At 40.8% G+C, this 22288-nt stretch overlaps 1 protein-coding gene across 13 annotated transcripts in view; it reads right to left on the bottom strand.

Moving 5' to 3' along the window:
- Positions 1-22288, bottom strand: part of mecom (MDS1 and EVI1 complex locus) — a 161698-nt gene that overhangs the window by 30903 nt on the left and 108507 nt on the right. The window contains exon 1 of one of the 13 annotated variants that reach the window (XM_027999052.1): positions 169-675. The exons of the other annotated variants lie outside the window; for them this stretch is intronic. The gene's annotated coding sequence lies outside the window, so the exon portion shown is untranslated. Of the gene's footprint in view, positions 1-168; positions 676-22288 lie in introns of those variants that run through there. 13 annotated transcript variants of the gene reach the window in all.

Genomic DNA, 22288 nt, shown 5'->3' with positions numbered 1-22288 from the left:
TATAAAAAAGCAAGAATCGGGAATCAAGAGTGGATCCGGCGCGTTTTAAATGAAGCCATAAAACTTTAAGTTTTAAATAATCAACGAGCAAATAAACAGTGGTTTAATTTAAATAATCAGTGCAGAAAAAATTATATTTTATTTGAGGACAATTATCAATCACCTTACCGTCCAAACTCGTGTTACAGCCTCTTGGGTGATTAAAACTCCGGAAAAGTAAGGGGGGAAAAAAGAAAAAGAAAACAATAAAAAATAAAAATAATAATAAAATTTTTAAAAAGCAAACAAAAAAGTTTGATTTAAGTATTAAAAAAAATAAACTAGAACTTCTTGTTGCTGCGGTCGCTTCGCCAGCTTTGTGGCATCGCGTTGTGTCTCGGTGCCTCTTCAGTTCCCCGAGCTTCGGGAGTTTCCGCCGGTGCGCTCTCGGTCGCCGCGCCGCTCGCGCTTGGCTGAGGAGTAAATCCAGACGGCGCTGCTCTCCTCTCACTGTCCTACAGACATCGTGGGACGGAACTAAAACCCATCCGGCGCATCAGTCCGCTGCCAACTTTTCACTGTGTCTGCTCTGCGCGCTTCTGCTCGACTCGTCCTCTCCTTCTCTTGTCACCCCTCCTGTCCTGACGCGCCCAGGTGTCCTTCAGTAAGCCATTCAACTTTTCATTTTTCTCTTCCTCCTCACCCCCCCCCCCCCACACACCCACCCTCCCAGCCCCTCCACCTCTTCCCCTCTCTCTTCCTCAGACAGCTCGGGATGTGTCGTCTGTGAGACAGCAGGGGGAGATTTCGGCAGGCGGACAATTTGCGCGATGTTTCTGATTCCGCTCAGATAAAGAGGGATCCCGCGCCTCAGTCTCCATCCTCTCCCCCACGAGAGTCAAATCAGTTCGCGGGGGTCTGTCTGTGCAACCCCCCCCTTCCCACCACCACAACCATCGGAAGAGACTCGGCTCCGCAGTAAATTTTAAAGTGACAGGGGCCCGGGGTTGGAAAGGGTGAGCGGGGTCAGGGAGAGGTCGCGATGGGGGCTTATGAGAGGGATGAACTCCACGCACACACAGACAGACAGCCACACTTTAATGATTTAGCATCCACGTGTTCCCCAACTTTTTCTCTCTCTCTCTTTTTTTCTTCGAAGATTTGATGTTATTATGCGCCTCAAATTTGAACCTGAACGACTTATTGGGATTGTTTTTCCCAATAAAAAGTGTAAAATTAGTGACAGTGCACAACATAAATAACAAATTGCCCTCTCTGGTCTGTGCATATTTTAGGAATGTTATACTTTCATAAGAATCCATTAGTAGAAACCTGAACATCACGTGGTAAGTTTGTTTTGTTTGAAATACAAAATATTACACGAAGATGCAAGCTTTTTCTCTTTTGTTTCGTTTTCTTTTCATGTTTATAAAAATAAAACAAAACTATGAATCCACCAGCAAAAAGAAACACAAAAGTCCCTTAGGGTTTTATTTAACACACATCTCAATTTAGCAAGACAAAGTATATGGTTGACCACGTGACGTCATTTCCCTTAAATGGTAAGGGTGAGTGTCGGTGGCATAGGGCTAAAAAAAAAACAATAAACAAAAAAATTGCAACAACAATATATTAATAATATGACTACTTACTTTGTCAAAACCTGTCAGGACTGTGGACAGTCTGTTCCACCATGAAAAAATATGTGCATCATCACTGTTAATGATACCTGTATGATATACTGTATATATATACTGGTGATTTTGTTGTTACTATGTCAAATATTTAAAAAATATATATTTGATTATCTTTCTATGTGGACTACAAAACATGCTTGTTCTAATTTAACAATTTAACAAGAAAATCAAACAGCCTCTGTTTTTGTTTCTTTCAGTACTGCTGGTTTGGTAATCACTTACCAAAACATGCATAGAGCCTCTCTTTTTAGCCATATTCATAAACAGGCAGGAGGTGGTCATATCAACCCCGTCTTGTCCCCCATTTTGCATGCCACTGTTGATTTTTGCCTCCCCTATTAGCCCTAACTAATTCTACCACTACTTCTTCTTTTAGTAGGAATGATGCATACATGTTAGAACAATGAGGTAAAAAATAGGAGGACTATATTTCAAAGCCAATTCTTTTTGTGTCAGGGGAGCAATTTAACAACCACAGACTTAAGTGTTCCTGTTAAAGACCTCCAGGAAACTCCATATGGACCATTAGAACCCACTTTTTTTTGGGAGACATTGACCTAATCACCTGCTTTTTTTGTTCTTGGCAGTTTATTTCCCCCTTCATTCTCTTTCACAGCACAGCACAAAAAAGAGTTAATGAACTCTTTCAAATAATCAAATCTCCCCGCTTGAAAGAAAACACTTGGAGAAATGTTTGATTAAAAACGGCTTTGTTCTTGGTTTTGTCTCATCAAGATAAGACATGAAAATGCTACTTTGTGGAGAGTCCTTGCATAATGTCGTCAATTTTTTTAAAAGCAGGAACTCAAATCAACAGCATTGTGAGATAATAATAATATTAATAATAATAATAATAATAATAAAACAACATCCTCCTTGTCAGTGAGTTTATTAAGGAGCCCATAAAGCAGGAGAGAGTCTGATGAGAGCAGATGATGATGGATAACTCCTCACTCTGCGACATTGACCTTCCATCCCAGATAATGCCCATTGTCCCCCCCCCCCCACGCCCTCTTTTTTTTTTTGTAAAGCACAGAGCAGAAACGTGGAGTAAGGACAGGAAAAAATCATGTGTAAATAAGGCAGGGGCCCCGCCACTGATTCCCATCATGTCGCGCTCCTTGAGAACCGCCAGAGAGACCCCCGGTCCGCCCGGTCATTGATTTCCTGCCTGTGCTCGACTTGTCCATTGTTGGAAGCCTTTTTAATTTAGCCATAAATTGGGAAAGCTCAAGTCGAATGAGCTGTTCTATTTTCTTCCTGTCAGGATGAGGGATTTGTTTTATGATGCATTGTGTATTAAATACAAGTAATCTGGGAAAGTGATTGCTCCGGCGGCCTCTCGGTCTGATCGAGGATCTCTGATAGGGGAGAGCGGTGTGAGGGGGCGTTCCTCTTTTTTTGTTTTCTTCCTTAAAAAGGGAGGAAATGTTTGAGGATAAGCAAGTAGAGTTTGTGGCATCACAGAGGGTAAAGAGGGGCAACCTGTGGAAGAGTTCCGCTTCTTTGCCCTGTCAAGAGATGGCGTGGTTAACTAAAGTGCAACTCTAATACGCCACATTGACATCTGAAGGTGACAATGTGATTCAGAACATTTTTATGGTTTCAAATTTGTTGCTGCTTTGAAGCAATCATTGCATTCAATCATCACAGCCACAGAAAACAAGCTCAGTCAGAAACATGTTTTTTTATATATAGAAATGCTTGTTGCACTGGCCAGACAGCAACTTTATACACCTAGACATGATACCAGTCACTTTCACACTGTAAAAACGAAATTCAGGCTGTGTTAAATTTTAAACGTAAATATTATTCAAATCTAAATGTGAAATAAAAGCATTTTATTCTTGCAAGAATAATTTAAATATCCTACAATTACCAATCCTTTATTAAATCAAAGAGGCTTTCTCAACATGGATCATTTTCATTACTTAAATCAATTACTAGAAGGGTAAATGTCCACACCCCTGACCTGGGGCGTGCTGTGGTTGCGTAGGGATAGCACGACCCACGTTTGGAGGCCTTGAGTCCTCGTCGCGGGTTCGATTCCTGGACCCGGTGACATTTGCCGCATGTCTTCCCCCTTTCCTGTCAGCCTACTTTACACTAGAGCCCACAAACTATTTGCAATGTATATCCCTTAGCTTCCACAAGCTACATATGAGATAGATGATGGAAACTGTGAATATTTCAAATATAAACTGAATCACAAAGAGAGTAATATCTTGGCGGTATTTTTCGTGTGTCTTCATGGCAAAAGCAACCAGTGTCTAATTTGTACCTGGTTTGTCCCTCAACAGTTTTGTGGGTCTTGTTAATTTCAAATAGTTCTGAGTAAACTTACCCCACAGGCAAAACCATCAAACAAAACAGATATATTGAATATATTTTTTCCTGTCTGTAGCTGTACTGTTTTTTTTTTTTTTTTCAGCTGCCATATCTCAGTTTGTAGTCCACTCTAACAAGCAGCTCTCTGATTTCCAATAAGAAATTTACACTTTCCTCCTTGTAAGAGCAGAACATCCGCAACAAGGCGTCAAATTGTTAGATGGGACATGAAAGATCCAGCTGTACGTCGTGCTGGAACGTCTAATCATCCGAACGTGACGCAGTAAAGCTGCAGGGGAAAAAAAAGAAAAGAAAAAACGATGGGGGTGAATTTAAAACTCTTGTTTCAGTTAATGAGGCGGGAGACCGATTTGCAGTGGCACCGCTCTGATTCCCCATTCAGATTTGCCATAAACGCTCCTATACGTTCTGAAGTGCTCAGATGAAACGGGTCTGGTTTTTATCTGAGTTACGCCATGCCTTTGTCACCACGATTGTGACGCGCTGAATTGTTCAGGGCGGAAAAGCTGTTTATCAACGAATTATACAAAGAAAACGCACGCAGGCTTCAGGGTGCGTTAGTTTCGGCTGTATCGGGCGAGCATTTCATACGTATTAAGGAGGATTCTTTTACAGCATGCTGCACTGGGATGAAAAAGTGCTGTGAAATTCTCCAAATGGGGTTGAACATCTTAGATGCTTATTTTTGCTTGCGGCTTTACTTGTTTATTTTAGGTGCAAGGTCACGAACAAAAAAAAAAAATCATACATGGATGCCGAGCATTTTTTATGATCAAATAGTTTCATATTTTTTGCTTGATCTGAGGTTCTGCCTTACATGGGGCCTTTTTTATTTCTAACTCTTTGGAAAGCTTTAAGGCAATAATTGTCTGGTGCGCGAAAATGGTTTGGGTGAAGTGGGATGAAACGGGCTGGACATGGCAGACGGGAGGGGGTGATAGAGAGGCCGTGGGGAAGAGAGGGGAGAGGGGGGGGTCCACGCGTGGGTTGAAAACTGACTCCGGCACAGTGAGCTGCTGCAGGGCCTGTGCCGCTGCACTGCTGCAGCCGAGGGGCCACATGGAAACACTGGTGAAGGCCTGCGCGGTGCATTCCTGCACATCCTCCAGGAGAGCGAAAACGAAAAAGAAAGAAAGGAAGAAAGAAAGAAAGAAAGAAAGAAAGAAAAAAAGAGAGAAAGAAAGAAAATATTGCAGCCAAATCCACATGAAATAGGCCCACCATTCACAGTCAGACCTCCTATTGACAGAGACTAAAAGCTGCATTAAGTCTTCATCATGAGTCTGTATAGACGCTCTCCCTCCACCCACTTCCCTACGCGTTTTATTTTGCTTAGATGTGGGGCGGCTCAATCAAGTGGTGGGAACTTATTCAAAGCGCAAAGCGAACGGTTTGCACAACACTCTGCAACTTATTCTTTAATTAGCACATCCATCAGCCGCTAGGCGCTCACAATGCGTTAAGTGTGCAACTTTTAGGCCCCAATATTAAAGGATAAGACTGGGTGTCCGCATATCCCCAATTAGCATTAAAACACAGCAGCGGAAATGAAAGGAGAAAATGTAAATAAGAAATTTCCTCGGCTCTGGAAGCGGGCCCGTTGTGAGCGGCGTGTTAATCTCCACCTCGGTAATCTGGTATTGCGGGAGAAGACAGAAGCCCTGCTGCTGTGGCCTGCACTTCATAAATCACTGCTTTATGTGGACAAGGTCAGCACCCCCTTCTCCGCCCCCCCGCCCCCCCCCCGCGACCCCCTCCTCGTCTCTCTCTCTCTCTCTCTGCTGCAGTTGGCCCCTCCCGGACCCTCCGCCATGTTTACCCGGCCGCCCGGGGGCCCTCAGGACCAGAGCGGCTCACTTCTAATTACTTTGGATTATTTTCATTTGCCGGAGGTCAGCCAGGCATTCCGGCAGAGTCGCAGAGAGGATGATTTCTTGACAAATTCTGCGGCCTTTCAGGAACAAGCGTGCCGTGTTTGCTGAATTAGCACACGGTCATTTTGTCTGTCTCTGCCCTTTGACAACGTCTTGCAGACCTCGCAGACATTTCATCACAAATGACAGTAGTTACTTACCCGAGCAAACATTTATACAAATGATCTTCATAAACAAAGACATTTCTCTTTTTTTTCAATGAATTTCAAAGGGTTCATTCATAGAAAACAAATAGAAATTCTCAGTACTATGCTCAAATTGGCGCAAATGAACATATATTTTGTAACAGCCAATTTTTATACAATGACAATTTTATTCCTAAATCTCAAAATCTTTTCCATTTAGATAGACAACTTTATTTAATGCCTACATCAGAAATTTGGCAAAATAGAAAAAGGGGAAAACTGCAGGAATCTATACTGTCATAATAAAAATTTCAATACCATCCATCCATTTTCTTACTCCCTTGTCGCTAGTGGGGTCGGGAGGGGTGCTGGTGTCTATCTCCAGCTAACGTTACTGGCGAGAGGCGGGTCACCCTGGACAGGTCGCCAGTCTGTCGCAGGGCAACACAGAGACATACATGACAAACAACCATGCACACTCACACCTAGGGAGAATTTAGACAGACCAATTAACCTGACAGTCATGTTTTTAGACTGTGGGAGGAAGCCGGAGTACCCGGAGAGAACCCACGCATGCACAGGGAGAACATGCAAACTCCGTTCAGAAAGACCCCAGGCCGGGAATGGAACCCAGAACCTTCTTGCTGCAAGGCAACAGTGCTACCAACTGCGCAGCCTTTCAATACACTTTTTGTAAACCTGTAAAATGTTTTTTTTTTCTCAAATCTAACCTTTAGTTTAACAGCATTGATTTAGTAAAACAAAATGTCAGGTTAAAACTCTATTACTTTCTATATAAAATTCCCAGTGTCACACTTATTGGAAAGCACACAGTTAATACACTTACAACAGCTCTTAGTCATCTTTAGCATTTCAGAAGGCTGAAGCACAGAGGGATTGTTGACCTTCCTTCATGCATGATGTTTCCAAATAATCCTCAGTCCTGAGTCACTTCAGATCACACCCAATGATTTATAAGAATTTAACCAGAGACAGCGATAGAATTAGGTAACTGTGGGTCTTTTAAATTACTTCTGTGTTTGGCTTTATGTCTTGGATGGTCATCCTATTGACAGAATCAGACTATTACATTTTTCTGTCAGACTCAGAGGCCACCATATGCACTACTTAGCAGAAATGTCTTGGTATTGTAAGGAGTTGATGCTAAGCAGTCTGAATGAAGGTTTAATCACCTTTTGGAAGTGAAACAAGCCCACAGCATCACAGATCCTTTGCCGCACATTACAGATTGAATAAGGTATTTTATGTCTATTCATCCATTATTAAAGATCACAATCACCAGTTGACATTTGACATTTCTTGCTTCATCCCAAAGTACATGTCTCTAATTATATGAAATAGAGTTTAGTAAACTGAACATATTTACATTTGAGATGGTAGGACTGAAAAGGCTTTTCCCTTTGCATATAGATGCCTTGCTGACACCATGAAGGGATTATTTCATGGAGTTATCCATCAGTGAGCTCTGGAAACTTTATACCCAGCTAAAAATCTTGCTTATTTTATGTTAGTGCCTGAATAAAATGTTTTAACCATTGGTGGGACTGACGATGCAGAAAACTTTTCTAAATATTCATTGTGAGGCTGTGCAACTGTAGTTACTTTATATACAGTACATTCTCTTTAGAGGTGCCATTTGAAAGACATCTGAGATATTTATTGATGCATTAAGTTGATATCTGAAATATTTTTTTGATTTCTGCAGATAGCACTCCATGTCACAAACTCAGCAGCAGGATATGCTCTAAGTATTTTTAGATCCCAACTTTTAATCCCTCCCTTTACAACATGATCAATGAAAATATCATGAAAAGAAGAATGGATTGTGTAAGAGCGAATAAGCAGCCACTACAGATTGACATGCTGTCGTTTGGAGGTGCATGGCCAAGAATGATAAAGGGTCTTTCAGAGAAAGCTGGAGAGGTGAAGTTTGATGGTAAGTGGTATCAGTGACGTACGCAGGCTTTGGTAATCATAGATACTTCCTCTGCAGAGCCTCAGAACACAGGCCTGCACTGTATGTGAGCTACTGGGTGCGATAAAGCTGCACATGAGTCAAGAGGTCACGTTTTCCAAGCATAAATTCAGCGGGCATGTAGCTCCTATACATACAGACAGAGTGGAAACTCAAACAACTCAGCGCAGCCTTGCAGAGGAGAAATGGGGACGTAATTAGAGCATGTTGCCTTTTGCCACAGGGAGAACAAATTGGCTCTACGGCACTCATAGATATCATCTTTAAAAGAGCTTTATTTAATGTCCGACTGGTAAAGTGGTACATGGCCCCTTCAGATGTTCAAGTGACTCACATTTATTACATTTATTGAGACCTCTTCTCATGTTTAACGTTTGCTTTCTGCGGTAATAGTTGGACAACTTGCCTTTCATGCTCTTTGTCCAGTTGGAGAGCCAATACTTTAATGACGAAGACGATACGGCAGCAGAGTGGGGCATTACACTACAGCTCCATATTGGTTCAGTCACAACAAGAAAAACAAAATCGTTTTTAAAAAAGGAGAAGAACCTGCTGACATAATGGACACAAAATGATATCCCTAAATACTTTTCACAACGCAATTCCAATGTAGAACAGAAATAATTATTGTTTAATTAGGTACAACTTCTGTGTGTTAGTTATTAGGTATATATAGAAATCTGCGAAATATTAAAAGAAACACTTTGTGACAGGAAAAAAAAACAAAAAAACCTTTCGTTGACCGCTGGTTTGTGAGCAGCATGGAAAGTTTTACACGATACAGTCTCAGTTGTCCACTCTTGTTTGAACCATCAGATATGTTGATCAATGCTCCCCAGGCTTTATCAATTCCAAACCAATCAGTCTAGTGTCACACACTTTTGGGTTAATATTCCAACCCTGAGGCCCTGCACCAGGTGAAGATAAATCAGCTTTATGATGGGTTGTTATGGTTTTTATAGCACAGGAGTTGTGAGGGACTGATTTGGGGATCAATCACCTGCCGGTGTCTGCCGGCACCTCGGCCACTGTGAGGATCGATCGAAGATCTAGAGCTCCAGTGATGGAATAGAGGTGTATTTCTGTGTGTGTTTGTTTGTGTGCGTTATTGAGATGTGGGCAGCTTTAAGGAATGTGTATTTGCGCAGTGTGAGACAAAATGATGAAGGTGCACATGCGTGTGTGTGTGTGTGTGTGTGTGTAGCAGACACAGAGAGAAGATATATCTGCAGCTGTAGTGGTGATGAAGAGCTGCTGGACTATGACCAGACCATCTCAGCTCAAATTGGAGTCTCCCCTTTTCTCCCCCCTGTGTGCTCTCTCTCAATCCACTTCTTTATCTAGATGGCACTTTGGAAAATCTCATTGTCACACAACATTTAACAAAGACAGAAGTCTCAGGCAGGCAGCTGGAGATGACTAGCCTGACAGCTAGTGTGCGGAGTATTCCTAAACAACCTCTTTCACATTTTCCCTTGGGAGAGGCCGACAACACGGGCAAAACTCTGCCAAGCCAAATAATAAAGTGTGCATGTACGTGTGCAGATGGCATGAGCACCCATCAACGCACAGACACATTAGGGGGAGTGAAGTTTGTCAGTCTCGCTCTTTTCAGCTCCCTTTCCTTAGATACACTGTTTATGCACATTTAACATCTCCTCGGATAGCTGTTTCCTCTGTGCTGTCAGCGGAGCCTGGCTGAAACAAAAGAGGCAGGGAGCGAGGCCTGCAGCTCCTGAATCGGAGGAAGTTGGTGCTGATTACGCTGCCACTGAAGAAGAATTCCGATCCTGTTAAAACATATGCTGGCTGCCAACTCCAAACCATGCAGCAGAGCTGTGGGATTGTAAACCACATGTGGCCCCACCCTGTGTACCCTCTCCTAACCTAGGATAAACAGACACCAATTTCTTCTATGACTTTCAACCAGTTCTTTGTCCCTTTACTTTCATTTCATTGATTTATTTTCCAATATTTTGTCTCGTACTCTCATGTGATGAGAGTAATACTGACATTACTCCCATTATCTTTGCAGAAACACATTTACTTGCTACTTTATTTGTGCTAACAGGCACCGTTGAATTTCTTGTTAACACAAATACTAACTCAGATTTCTGGTATATTATCTCTGAACATGTCAAACCTTGAATCAAAAGGACTATGGCATTTGAAGAACACACTAGGGGCCACTACATTCAGTTTCGGACAAGACACTAAGGTTACAGTTTATACAGACTGAACTTCTATAGCGCTTTTCCAGTCATTTTGACCACTCAAAGCGCTTTACACTAGAGTCACAGTCACTCATTCGCACTCACAAACGCGCACACATTTATACACCATACCGACATACCGATACGCAGATCAGTATGTTAAGTGGCTTGCCCAGAGGCACATCAACATGTGGCAGGAAGCTGGAATCAAACCTACAACCTTCTGATCGCAAGACGACTACTATACCCACACAGCCACAGTCGCCCCACCGTTACGGCCAGAAGGACAGTGCACCATGCTGCACAGCTCAGATCTTCTCAAACTGCCTTCTTAAACATGACAATGAAGTCATTGTAATCCAATGGCCTCCACAGTCACCAGATCTTCCCTTTGCAATGCCATTTGCCATTTTAGTGGAATGAGGTATTTGTATAACAGACATGTGACTCTGTGATGCTGTTGTATCAATACAAAACTAAATTTTTGAGGAATGTTTATTTCATCTTGTTGGATCTAGTGTGTCATGAAGTGAGTATATCCCCAGTACAAAGAAGGTGATCAGTGACCATAAAAGCAGGAAACTCTTAGAGAAGGAGACAACATACCACCTTGACAACCTTCCCCCTTCTTTCCTGATGGATTTCTTCACTGTTTTTGTTTACAAGACACGGGTGGAGGTAATTCATAATTGAGCCAAAGAAAGAATGTACACACTGCGGACATCCTCATAGAAGGAGAAGAATTACATTTTTGTTGTTTGACAGGAGTACTGTCTCCCTCCTGCTTCTTCACAGGAAGGACTCCCATCCATCCAAGCTGGGGCATGACCCTAGCAGCTCTCGCCTCTCTTTTTCCCTCTCAAATGCCAACATATAATAAGTAAATGAAGAGTCTCTTCAGGCCGGCAGGAGACAAACGAGCTTCTCAAACACTGAAAAAATGGCAGTTTGAACTGATGTCAGCTTGTGTTTGTGAGGTTACCCATCTCAGTGTGTTTACACTTAGCCATGTGCTGGAGCTACATGTTAAGTCAAATGGTAAGTTGGTTACAGCTTTGGAGCCCGTGTGTGTTCACAGCTGGTCTGTGTGGCAGTCCTTGGCTAGATTTTGCCTGAAGAGCCAGACTGTTCACATCCAAACAAGAAGCAGGTCAATGTAGAAGTGTCTGCTCTCATTCTCCTCCAGTTTCCTGTCTTGTTTTCTGTTTATTTCTTCCTCTCGGTGATTATTGTCACTGTGTAAGAAAAGACTACGAAGGGAATACTGAAAAAAGAGGGTAGAATGGGATTGAGACAGTGGCTGTAGAGGGAGCTGTAAGGCCTCCAAGGTAAGTATAAGGGTTTTGTGAGTGCTCAGGGGTTGGTGGTGAGGTGTGCTTGAAGAGAGGGCCCTGGTGTAATCTCAGTGCTGAATAGACGGAGCTCCTAATAGAATCTTGTCGTCCGGCTGCCACCGAGAGAAACAAGAGCTGTAATGGATGGGCTCGGCTCTGGCTCCCACTTTCCCCCCCGTGACCCCTGCGCTGGTCAGAAGTAAGAGCTAAAGAAGCATTGTAGCCCCAGGCCTGATTGAATGGGGAGGGAGGGAGGTGACGATGGTGGTGGTGGCAGTGGCGGTGAGGGGGTGGTGGGCTAGCTGCGCTGATAGACCAATTTCCCACTACTGCGAGCAGCAGGGCTTGATTGATGAGGCCTGGTGCTGGTGAGAGGAGGCCCATCACATGCGATCACATAAGTACTTATTCAGCTCGAATTGGGCTTGACAAGCCTTACGACAGCTTTGTGCTGTCACAGATATCATTGGAAGGAAAACACTCCATTAATCATGCGTAATTAACTTTTCCAAAGGGAGGTTCTGCTTGGAACCAGTGGCAACCCACTCAGTACCCAGATAAAAAAATGCACCATCTTAACTGGGACTGGAAAGGGCCTTATTAAAACCTAAAGCTAGTTTCCCCTGAGTCTCTCCATTTGTACAGGAAACGGCTTCATTAGTATCAGTTTAGAGCTCTAATGGGCCCAATACAAAACCTCCTCTCTGCAACACAGCCTTGTTCAGCGGCCTTACAGTGCAATATCCTGTGAGTGTGCACACCCATAATGTTCCCTGTTTGAAGTCAGAACCTGGTCTGAAGGCCTGCCACTAGTTAACTATCTTGACCCCACCCCCTCCTCCCATAAAATAGTGTTGAGGAATGAGCCCAACAAGTTACATGGTGTCATTCGGTCTCACTCTTTCTCTCTCCCCTCGTTTTCTCTTGGGAGTAAACTGGATCAGAACCCTTTTGTTTTAAAGCAGCAGACCAAATGATTCAGGTTAGGAATAACACAAACACACCTCACGAAGAGAAAACAACGCGTGGACCTTTAGCAAAATCTCATTTGATCAAGGTTTCCTCTGTAGTTTACTAAGGCAGCTTTAAAGATCTGTGCTGTTGGTGAGGGTGCAAAAAGCTGACTTAAAGGTACACATACAAAGTGAGTAAAATACAGGAATGAGTGTGTTATCAGTTAGCTTTAACAGCCAGTGAAGGTAGTGAATCCATTAAATAAATGTATTTATTCTTAACAGAGAATAGAGGACATAGCACTTAGTTTGAAGCAAGGAATTTGACTATGGTATTATTGAGAGGTGTTTATGTCTTAACTTTTCAAAATATTCAATTTGTAATTTAGAAGTACTCAATTTTTATGTACCTTTAAACATTCTAGTTTATTTTATTGATACTGTTTTTATTGTTATGACCATTAGATTTATTGACTCAATTCAAAATTTCAAGTTCACTTTCCAACACTCATTGCGAACAAGTATGTAACATTTTACTCTGGCTTTGGATGAAACAGGAAGAAAGAAGCTGCCATTTTTTATTTTCATACATGGTTCACAGCTTCCATGGTGGACCACAAACCCATGCCTGAAGCCTACCCTGTTTTTTTTTCGCCCTCCTATTCCAACTGCTCATCCCTAGTCATTTCCTCTGAACATCATCCTCACCATTGCATGGATATGAGTCATTTCCTGGATGTTAATTAGGTTTGTCTGGCTTTTTTGAGAGAAAGAAGGGATTTTTGTGACAATATGGTCATGATGCACAAATAAAAATCATGAAGGATGTGACTAGAAAATGCATCAACGCTCTGAAGAAAACAAGCAAATTTGTACTTATAGAAACGCACAAGTGTGTAAGTAATTGACTAAATAATGGCTATTCCTTTGTGTGATAGGGGTGTGTAATGTAGGAAATATTTCATGGAGTCTGAAGGAATGGGATTTTGATATTCTATTATTCACATACAAAAAGTGTATCCACTGCTTAGCACATTCACATATTTGGAAAGTCTCATAATGCCTGCATCTCCAAAAGAGTTAACTAGAGAAATATTAAAGTCTTGGACAAAAAAAAACAAAACTGGATGACAAGTTTGGCTGAGGAGGTACACACGTCTAGCCTGTGGTACTTGAGTTAACCAGCTGCTTACTAATGAAGAGACGTGATGTAGCATCAAGGAAAAGTTGGATGACCCACCGATCGAAATTCAAGTTAATATTCCTGTGAGTTAACAAGGAGATGCTCAAACCTCTAAAACAGATGGAAACATAAAGTCTTTTTTAAAGAGGTCATTTTGAGATCTTGAACACCCAGGTAATGAATATAATGTTTAGACAAACTAATGGTTAGATCACTGCTGAAGACCATTTGAGCAAGGAATGTAATGACTTTGAGTCATACTATAGGTAACAATATATTTCGGGGGCCCTGCCAAGAGGTTTAAAGTGTTTGCACAGTACAGGGCTTGTGGATGAAGCTCTCAAGGATTTCTGGGAGCTTCAGGACAGATCCAGGTTTTACAAGGACCACTGTCCATTTTAGTGCTAAACAATGGACAGATGAGCCACCACTACCACTGGTTATCAACATGGCACAGTTTCAAGCCATGAATGTTACTCTACACCATGCTACAGGGGATTCCCCTCTGCTATATAGTGGAAGAAGTTTCTACATTTATCTGGACTTCACAGTGCTTGTGGTCAGAGAGTAGGCAGCCTTATATTAAGGAACTGGATATAAGGAACTTCTTGTTGACACCTGCTAAAAATGTAAACAATTCTAATGTGTTTGACATTTTTGAGACAAACAAAAGAGAGTGGATCAAACTGAAAGTCTTGATTGCCGGACACTGAAACATACCCAACACTATGTCTGCTCAGAGGTTTCATGACAGATTTTACGGGAGGTGTCATATTCAATGTTTTTGAGTTTGATTTTCCAAATAAATCCATAACTGACGTTTGCAGTAACAAACGTCAGAGAGCACCCTGGGTGTAAACAGAATGGTTGCATTACCAGATTTGAGGCGTCAGGAAGGCATGAATAACCATCTAGAGTTAGTTCCAGTTTGTGAAAGCATGTTGAATTATTTGGTAGCAGAGATATGGAATACTCTAATAGACAGCTAGTTAAACAGAGACCAACACAAGCAACAGAGTGAAAAAGAGCAAGAGTGGAGGAGTTTGAGCAAAAAGAGGGAGTAGGTGAAGGGTCAAGTACATTCAGTCAGCTTAGTTTGACTTATTCGCCAACCAGAGACAACAATCGGTACTTGTGTGCTGGGGGCTTCCAGGCTGTTCTCATAAAAGCCTTCTCTCTCCTTCTTCTCTCTCCTGCATGACAGTGTCCCACTTATTATTAAAACTAAATAAGATGTAGTTATCATTTTGATGTTAACAAGTAACCTTTTCAAATTAATCACGCAAATGTACAGATCAGGATATAAACATATGTAAGTAGTTTTGCTGAGTTTAAGAAAGTCTGGCTGTAAAAGCCCATAAAATAAAATGTCACATACAGAGTCATCATCATCAGCCCATAATCAAGAATGATTTCCCACCTTTCTCAATTACAAACAACCTATTGTATAAAATGAGAATATTGGTCACTAAATGTCATTTGTCAAAGAAAAGGTTGCAATACAATTTGCACTAGAAAGAACATTTGACCTGGTGAAACATTTATTGGATTTGGTGTAGGAATAAGGACTTTACATTAAAGGGTTTCACAGTTTTTCCTTCACATGGCACGCTGTTAGTCTGAACTGCCAGTTGGCTTACTTCAAAAAATTTAGCGACAAGTCTTCCATGCCAAGCATTTGGAAAAAGGCGGTCACTTTTTAAGTTAGTATTTAGCAGGTGACTACAGGAAGCATAGACTTTAAGTGAACTTCAACCTCTCAGAATAATAAACCATCTCACCGCAGAACCAATTATTAATCTCAAGCTTTTACTATTGACTCTTCTAGAACATAAAACAGAATTTTAAAAAATTGGATTACAAAGAGAGAGAAAAAAGAGTGATTTTCATTTGTGGATTGAATCTGTTTCTGTGCTCATAAGAACCATTCGGACAATCAGAGGTTCAATTTGTTGTACCCTACACTGCAAAAACCTTGCAAAACTGCTGAAAACAATAAACCCAATGTATTACCATAAAAATTCAAAGGAAACTTTTAAATAGCCATCTTTAGAACCTTCTGTTGGCTTGTCCCTTAAGAATATTATTGAAACATTGTACATTGTGTACATCCAACATTTTTAAACCAAAAATGTCTCTCTAATCCTATCCTTCAGATACCAGTTATTGACATTATTTGAGATGCAAAAAACTTCTAGTCCTGAAATATGGGTGAAGTAAGAATAAATAAGTATACATTCTGATGTGGAGATCAGATTATATGTACTTAGTCCTCCTCTTGAGCCTGGCAGAGCCAATCCAGAGATTTTCTAAACCTCAGGGGCATGTTGAGTGCTAGAAAAGACGAAAGAGGAGGCAAGGAAGGGAGAAGGAGGCCTTGTTGGTAAGAAAAGGCCTCAGTGTTAATCAGAGATTTCCCAAAAGAGCCAGAGTCATCGCCTCAGGACAGAAAGACGCAGGATACGCACTGAGGTGAGGAAACGAGAGAAGACTTGAATGAAAGATAGATGGAGAGACGGAAGGGAAATGAAGGAGGCATAGAGGGCAGCCAGCATTCCTGTGGCCGCAGCTGTGGGAGCTGCAATCACTAAAATGTAGCGCTGTCTCAATGCCGGGCGATTTCTGGACACGTTACAAACGAAATAAAACAGCACAACATGTCTGTTATGTGAATCAAAGAAGAGCCCAGCAATCAATGTGCTGGGGTTTACCCTACCTCTCTCCCTTTTTTTGCTCTCTTGCTCTCCCAATCCTTCCCTCTGGCTGACAATCACTCCCTCCGTGGCAGGGATGACCCTATCTAAAGCTCTATATTTGCCCCTTTGTTTACCACTGGCCAGTTGAGGAAGGAATCGGAGACTGAGACCATCTATCATTGGCCTGACAGCAGGCCCCTGGCGGGGATGGCCCTGTTATTTGGACTGTGGGATGACTTCCTCAAAAGGGGCCTCTCCTTTCCTTGTAGGCCTGGCATGGGTGAGGTTTGGTTTGGAGCCTCTATGCCCTCTCCAAATGTCCATAGTAAATAGGGAATTCACTGGCTGCATGTTTGGGTCACTCTGTGGTGAACAAGAAAGATAAATTGTGGAGTATGAATCAAAGAGTTTGAATGACTAAAAGCTGTACAAGGAGTCTCTTGGTAGCTTCTCAGGTTACAAGATGCCATGAGACAAAGACCTCAGGTTTAAAAATCAAAAAAACACAAGTACATTTTACATAAAATAATTCAAAAGAGTATCTGGGAAGGTTTTTTTATCTTGGTTTGCAAATTTCCTCCCACAAGGCAGCAAGTGAACATCCACAAAAAGGATGGAACAAAAATACTTAAATGTTATTCCTTCCCTGACAATGTCTTTCTTTGCTGATTTTTCTCTGCTGTTCACATCTTTCCTTTTTTCTGCTTCCTCTTTACTCAACAGCCCATCATCTCCTTCTCTTTTTCTCCCTTTTCTCTACCCCCTTTTCCTTCCCAGCCACCACAAGCGAGGAGCTAATAGACGGGCAGTCATACTATTGTCCTGCTCCTCACATCACATTATCATTACAGCCAGCTATAATTGGAAACAGGAGTGTTTCAGTTAGGCTACAAAGTGACACGGGTATCTGTCTCTTCTGATATTCCGACAACCGCTAATTTCCACTCTCATCTGAATTTAATAAGAAACCATGACAGCTGCAGACACATCATTATATAAAACACAGACCTATGCTTAAATACTTTTATATTTAGGATCAAAATGGCTTACAAAATTAAATTTGTAAGCCATATTTAAATCTGACTGAGACAATTTCACTAATTTTAGAAGGAAAAGTTCAGTTAGCTGTTTTTCAGTGCTCTGGTACAGTCATGTTCTATAAATTATTCTCTTAATGAAAAATGTATTTATTTCAATAACTCATTTCACTGATGGAAACACATTACATGTATTATTTACACACAAACTGATGTCTTCACGTAATTAGCTATGATGATATTTATTTTCTGCTTACAACTAATGCTAACATAATATTACCTCTGATCAATAAATAAAATGTTTTCATATTTAATACATGCTTAAAAGTTATTTGTAAGAGGTTCTTTTAATCTGAATATTGAAATATGCATTTCAATACGCATTGAAATGCATATTCTAATTTATTGTATGTGACTGTATGTTCTTATGTACCTTTTTCCACCTTTTTGTGACATGACAACCACAAACTTAAATATATTTTACAGTGATTTTTGGGTCAATGCAAATTTGTGCTGTGAAGAGTAAGAAATATAGCATTTGGAGTTAAATGTCTTATGTTTAAGAAATAAAACGTTTGGGGTCCATTTGCACTTAGTGTTCTGCACAACCACCTTTTTGATGCATTACATTACATTTTAAAACAGCTCAGGTTCAGTCAGATTGCATGGCCACATATTCTTAATTAGATTTACTATAGGTCTGGATATGAATTAGTCGTTCTAACAGATGAATATGCTTTGGTCTTTTATTCCAGGATGACATTGTATTTAGCTCTACCTCTCTTCTCGTCAACTCTGATCAGCTTTTGCTGAAGGAGGACATCCCCACACTGTGAGCCTGTCACATTTTACTGTAGGTATGGTGGGTTAATTGTGATGCATTCTGTGCTACTGTCATCTGACTAGAGAAACTTTATCCACGTGTTTCTTGCAACCCCTCTATGGCTTTTAGCTAATTGCAAATGGTATTTTCTATTCCTTTCTTTCAACACTGACTCTCTTCTTGCTACCCTTCTCAAAATGCCAGATTTGTAGAATCACAGACAAATAGTTGTCCAATGAACAGTTTTTCCATACGATAAATCAATAAGAGCTGCATAGATCTTCCATAAATCTTAAGAAGATCTATGCAGCTCTTCCAGTGTGAAGAGCTGCATAGATCCTGATTGTCTTACTAATGTTCTCTTGGTCACCCTGTTCTTATAGATACCTTGGTAGGTTCTTTCCCAAAGCTTGGAACAGTGCTTTATAAACTAAGCCTGTTTTAATTTCCATAATGTTAAACCCTGAGCAGCCTGCTGGGTTCCTTGGTGTTCATGATTGTGTTTGCCTACTAACATTCAACAACAAACCTCTGAGGCCTTTACACAAAATCTGAATTTGTATTGACATTAACAAACACATTTCACTTAGGGTTATTAATGTAATAGGGACTCAAAACAAAGGGGAACAAAGGTTTGATTTATTCTTTTAAAAGAAAACTTGGAAAACGTGTATTCTTCTCCTTCCAGCTACACTCTTTGTGCTGACCTATTACATAAAATCTCAGTAAGATACACTTGTCACTTGACTGGAGAGTTTAAGGGCCATAAATAAGTTTCCAAGGCAGTTTACAAAAGGTCAGTTCTAAGTGTCCCTGTCCCTTTGCTTAGTCAAATACTTAAAAACTTAAAAATAAAAACTACCAGTTGCATTTTCATTTCAGGGAAGGGTTTCTGTAAGCCTTCGTTATGAAACTGTTGGGTAGATCTGTGGGAGTGACTGGTCCCGTTCTGCGCAGATCATCCAACAAAGGGTGCACACACTTCATTAGCACTGTCCGTGAGAAGGAAGGAATCTCACACATGGAATCACTCCTGATCTCCTGTCTCAGGCTACCGCTGTGCAGAGCCTGGACTCGCTGGCTTCCTTCCTTCGAAATCCTTCTGGCCTCTGCCTAAACACAATGCTCAATTTGTTCATATCCAGTGTCAAAGAAAAGGGAGACATACAATGCACAGGAGATAAGGTTACGACCTGTCCTTACACCCACAGGTGTGAAACTACCAAAGCCTTGAAAACATTACCTATTGTTCCCTTCTCTTATGCCATGTTCATCACCTCTGCCAACCTCTTTATTATTCTCCGTTTTCTAAAAAATTAGTTGGAAGGATGAAAAGATGAGAGTTAGCAATGAACATTTAATGCATACAATATATAACAGGACAATTATTGCTTAAGGACAGATTTTTTTTTTCATCGCCCGCAAACAAACACACATACATACGGACACATGTTGAGAGAGCTCGCTCAGCTGCTGTGTCACATTGCATCACGCTGCTCTGCACCCGCACATTAACACTCGCCTTTGCTCCTTGTGTGTCTCGCTCCACTTTAATAGCATCAAATGGCTAGAGACGACAAAGGAAGAGAGGGAGCGCTGCCAGCTGCCCCAATGGAGTCATGAAGGTTCACGCCACCACCATGAACATGGCACTGACCCCTCTGCCCTCACAACAATAAGGTTATTCAACTAATTCACACAAAGTAACTCCTCTTGTCTGTTTTAGAATTATCCACTAGACACATCTAAAATCTCACTTTTAATCAACCTTTGTCCTTTGAAGTGCTTGCGGTCTGGTGTCTTTTGGAATATGGCATGCATCTCCTGTTCCCACTAAAGCTGTCAGTCTGATGTTTTAATTAGTTCTCTGAGTCATTTAGATTAGATATATTCTTATTTGTTGTATCGTTTAACTCTAGATGGGTCATTATTGTGTCTTTGCCGATTGGGATAGGATGCTTATGTTTATTTATTAATCTATTTGCTTTCACTTATGAGTAGGTTTTAAACTTTAGCAATAAACAATACCGCTTCTATGCAGATTTTTGTGTAATTTACTCTTTTAATTCAATTGCTCAGGCATCTGAATTTCTACAGGCTGCTCTTGGTGAATTTTAAATGCTGAAACTTGATGGAAGTGATGTTGTCTATGCTTCAAGCAGCTGTTTACAGTCCTTGACTCCAGTGTGTCACTGTGCATTGAGATTGGTTGTAGCTACCTTACCCAGCACTGTGATCTGCATTTCACAGCTGGCATGTCCTCCCTGAGTACCAGGCGATTTAGATTTGCAGAAACAAACTTGTACTCCCTGCTGCTGTTCTCCATCATAGTGCTTGGGGAGAGTTTATATATATTTATATTTTTTTTACCATTGTCCTTATTATGTGTGGTGGCAAGAAAAACATGACTTTATTGCCCTTATTTTTCACATCTTTTGGATTTTAAACCTTTCATTTATTGCTTTGATTGTAGATATTAGAAAGTTTAAGTTATTGCTATTTCCTCACATACAGTACAGACCAAAAGTTTGGACACACCTTTCTAATTCAATGGGTTTTCTTTATTTTCATGACTATGTATAAGGCAAGAAATCCCACTTATTAACCTGACAGGGCACACCTATGAAGTGAAAACCATTTCTGGTGACTACCTCTTGGAGCTCATCAGGAAAATGCAGAGTGTGTGCAAACCAGTAATCACAGCAAAAGGTTGCTACTTTGAAGAAACTAGAATATAAGGGGTATTTTCAGTTGTTTTACACTTTTTTGTTTGGTGCATATTTCCACATGTGTTATTCATAGTTTTGATGCCTTCAGTGTGAATCTACAATGTCAATAGTCATGAAAATAAAGGAAACTCATTGAATTAAAAGGTGTGTCCAAACTTTTGGTCTGTACTGTATATCTAAAGATAAAGACATAGCTCCCTTATATGGACGGCATGTTCACTTGCTTAACCCATTTTGAAAAGTGTTTTTTAATCCAGAGGAACATCAGGCTTTGGGCTGCTAGTTAAAGATTACTAGTCAATGTAAGAACTTTAAAATGTATAGTGTAAATGTCAAAAAAATGCTTAATTTATATGACTTTAACAAGTGCAACACTATTAATTTTAAGATTTCACTACATCTGTGCAATGAACATAAAGGTTGGATTTTTTGCCACTTTATCCATCTTTGATGATTCTGCTATTTTGTGTTTCCTTCACTATTATGCTTGGCTTTTTTTGTTGTACAAGAGACTTTACATGAGAATCTTCCTTAAGTTTTTAACTTTCTTATTGTGTCATCGTCACTGTTTGTGGCAAGACCTTTATTGTGTCTGTTAAAACTCTGAAATGCAGTCAAATAAGCCTTGTAAAAATGTTAGAATAATAACTAACGCTGTCTTTCTCACACAGAAATAAACCCTCTGACAAACATGTTAATTATTTAGGGCAAAGGCTTACACCTGCTTTCCCCTTGACTAGATTGTTAAGTCCATATCTGATGTAAACTGCAAGTGAATCACCGCTGAATATTGTCTCTGAATTTTGTTCCTTTCTTTCCTCAGGAACTTGTGTCTCTTTAACATAAAGATTCTTTTCACTCTGCCATGAGGGCATTTTCTGAACCCTTCCTGGTCATATTCAGAGGAGCAGGACCTTTGGAAAACAAATAGGACAATAGCATTTCATTGAGATCCTTGGCATGTGTGCATTCCTGAGTCTTGCACAACATTTCATTATGAGTAAAAGGAGGAAGGGTGAAAAAAGAAAGGTAGCTCATGTGAAAGAAATGATAAAAGGCAGTAATGAGGGAAGATAGGGGTATGAGGACAGTAGAACGGGGATCTGTGTGCACTAGTCAAGTCATTGTGGGGTTTCTAAACACTGGGTGGGATGCAGATACTGGGTACATAGTTCAACATGTGCACACATACATAAATGCACATGTACCTACATACACCAAAGTGTGAGAACCACCTGAA

This window comes from Xiphophorus couchianus, chromosome 18, assembly GCF_001444195.1.
Source record: "Xiphophorus couchianus chromosome 18, X_couchianus-1.0, whole genome shotgun sequence".
Taxonomy (NCBI): domain Eukaryota; kingdom Metazoa; phylum Chordata; class Actinopteri; order Cyprinodontiformes; family Poeciliidae; genus Xiphophorus; species Xiphophorus couchianus.
Note: the sequence above shows the minus strand (reverse complement) of the source record. Positions and strands in the feature narration are given on the sequence as shown.